This window comes from Amphibalanus amphitrite, unplaced genomic scaffold, assembly GCF_019059575.1.
Source record: "Amphibalanus amphitrite isolate SeventyFive unplaced genomic scaffold, NRLGWU_Aamphi_draft 002493F_arrow, whole genome shotgun sequence".
Taxonomy (NCBI): domain Eukaryota; kingdom Metazoa; phylum Arthropoda; class Thecostraca; order Balanomorpha; family Balanidae; genus Amphibalanus; species Amphibalanus amphitrite.
Window position 1 is genome coordinate 1 of NW_024883923.1, and position 3130 is coordinate 3130.

General features: G+C 44.4%; 1 long non-coding RNA gene across 1 annotated transcript; it reads left to right on the plus strand.

The window, feature by feature from the left end:
* Positions 1 to 201: 201 nt before the first annotated feature.
* LOC122377066 lies at positions 202 to 2800 on the plus strand. The gene is made up of 3 exons (XR_006255765.1): positions 202 to 416; positions 1338 to 1478; positions 1885 to 2800. It is a non-coding gene; the product is annotated as an uncharacterized LOC122377066 (long non-coding RNA).
* The last annotated feature ends 330 nt before the right edge of the window (positions 2801 to 3130 follow it).

Consider the following 3130-nt stretch of genomic DNA (forward strand, 5'->3'; position numbering starts at 1 on the left):
AACCCACCAGTCAACGTGTAATGAGTAAGTTACCAGTCAGGTTGCCATTCCAGCAGTTCGTCGGGGGATAAATCAACTCTCCATGGCAGCCATATGCAGGGATTTTTTACACAACGTCGCTAACGAATATGAGTAATTAATAACCGACAAGTGACTATTTGACAAAGCAGAAATGCAAATCGAATTGTTTCGGCCAATGGAGTGTTTAACTTCGAAATGCAAGTTCTACCTCTGGTATATTGGAACAACCTGTGTGCAAAACATTCTCCTTTGCTAGCGAGCTCGAGTAACATTTGACCCACTGACTTACTTTTCAGCTTGTTCATCACATCCGGACCAGACGTCAAATATCTGTTGGGGTTCGTAAGAACTCAACTCAGCACAACCACCACCATCGTACTGATACTGGCCCTAAGGTAATTAAATATATAACAATGGGTCTGTTCCAGTCGCATTCCTAACACCTCTAAACTCCTCCAAGATGCTTTCCTGTTCCAGTGGCAGCTCTAGCCCCTACAAAGCTAAGGAGGGCCCTGCTCCAACCTCCTCTATCTTGCTCTTGAAGGAGTTTAGGGGTGTTAGGAAGTGCGACTGGAACAGACCCAATGACCATATCATTATCAGGTGTATATCGTGGTAAGTGCGTCTCATAAATCAAGAATAGGTTAGCCCATGTAAGCTGTACACGAGTATATAACCGACATTCGTCGGAATCTGAACGACAAGGTTATAAGAACAGATTCAGGAAAGGCAGCTGTTATATGTTAGCATCTCTGTACTACACATTCGCACCGTTTATATAACGTTAACATATTTGCTATCCTTATTCGCGACAGGTTGTCCCGCTATCGCTACCAAATTCGCTGTCTTTTTCACAGTTTATATTTTCTTTATTTCTTCAGCAAGGCCTATCGATGTGTTTAGACACGACTATTGCAATGCCATAGACGCCGCGGCTGAGCCCAGCCCTGTGGGACAGGGGCAGATCTGTAGGGGAGTGTTTTATCTTCGTGCTGTCAATTTATCTTGGGAGAAAATAAGTGTGTCTCGTCTAGATTTGTCGTAAAGACCCCTGGCCGCCTTTCAAAGTAACTTCTTCTGGATTCACAGGTGGCAGGCGCATTTATAGTTACATATGTACAGTAATGAGGAGATCTTTGGTGACTAGTATAATGTAAGCATATCCGCTGTGCTGCCAGTGCTACCAAATCTACTAAGTTGTTCGATTTCTACCTTTACCAGTTCTACCGAATCTCAGTCGGTTAAGGTGATGGAAAACCTACTGTGCTGCCAGCTGTAGCAAATATACTAAGCTGACCAATTTCTACCTTTACCAGTTCTACCGAATCGCAGTCGGTCAAGGTGACGAGTACGACGCCAGAGCCCAAGCCAGAGGAGCTGCCGCGTCATTCTACCTAAACGGGATTGAGCCCGACGAGGAAGACATCAGCATCTATCGGGAAAATGAGGAACTAAAGGTTGGTCACCCACCGTCAGAGGCGCTTGTGTTCAGTCTTTGTAGGTGATGATGGATGGTAGTGTAAAATCAATACCCGATTCTGGGCTCTGTTGCGGGCGACGGTCATTGAGCCGAGCTTGGCGCGGTCGGGCGTATAGCGGGGTTTTATCACCTTGGCTAGGTAATTATCGGAGAACCTTGGGTGGTCGTCCGGCGCCACACTTTGAGAAGATATTGGCCGGGGTCGGTTGTTAAAAAGAACCGCCATGAGTGGTAGAAGACATTATTATCCGTCATGTTTAGCTAGTTACCAAATCTGTTAGCGCATTCAGATGAAAAAAGTCCTGTAGCCTGTCCCACTCAGCATCCTTTCAAAACCACCTATCGTAAATAAGTCGTTAACTCTGCGCCTACTCTGTCCTCAGGAGGAGGTCCAAAAACTCGCTGCACAAATCGAGTTCATGAAAATCGTACACATGGAGGCCAACAACCGACACCTGAAGCCTCGCCGCGAGGGGTACTTTTCTCAGAGCCTTCACGGAAGAAGAAAATCCAGCATGGGGGCAGCACTTCGTCTAGAGGCGTACACGAATTTGCCTCAAGATGGACTCTCTCAGTCGGGAAATGAAGTGTAAATTGGTGTGTTCGGGCTGTGTTGCATAACGCAACAAAACATGAGATTGAAACGTGTTTGTGTTAGATGTAAGCGCTGCTCAGGAAGGGTGTTGTTTGAATCACGCACGTGCGCGTGCTACACAGGCTGATACATGTTGTGTCACGTGATTTTCGTTAGGCATGTGTTAAGTGAGATTCAACGTTGAATGTGGGGAAAAATAACGTTGAAATGTAGTCTTAGAGACGAAGGTGACATCGGTGGCGGATGGTATCTTGATAATGCGTCCACTTTGTTGTATTTTGATGTAAGCAGATCAGGTGAGGAGTCGCGTACCAATAATATTTGGTTTGTTGTTTGCGTTTACTACGACGAAGAAGGAAATGATCTCGTGTTTTAGGCATCGTTTTTGTCGCTGTTGCATGTCTCAATCTAATGAGGTATGTTCATTGTAACACAGTGCTAAATAATCAGCTTTTATTGAGCATTGTATTTTGTTTTTGTTTTTTTTTTTCTTTGTTTTTAGCGCCAATTCGTAACACATTCTAATCAACATCTGCTAACGTAAAAACTGTACAGCATGTTGTGTATTCGGTGTTGATTTTTACTGCTGCAATGAAAACAGCAGTGGCGCATCGCTTTTCGACGTGATACTGTTCCAAGATGGCGGGTACTCTTCACTGAGGTGTGTTTATGTAGATAATGTAATAAAGTAAATGGCTAATTGTCATCAGCGTGTAGGTCGATGTTACTTCCTCAAACTCCAAGGGCGGACCAAATAGGAGTTATGGGGCGTGTTTTATGACAGTGAATATAATTATGTATGGTGTTTGTACTAGGCGTAGGACGTCCCTCCAAGCGTACGGATAAAGATTATATGACTAGGTTCGATGATTCCTGGCGCTATGGGTCGAATGAAAATGTCACTTCACGTCTATACTCTACATGTGTTGGAATGGCGAATGGGCCTAAGCTTTGAATTGTGGAAATATCGTGATCATCGTAATGTGATTGTTTTGTTGTTGTGCGTAGTGTAGGTGCTCAACGTTAAAACTCAT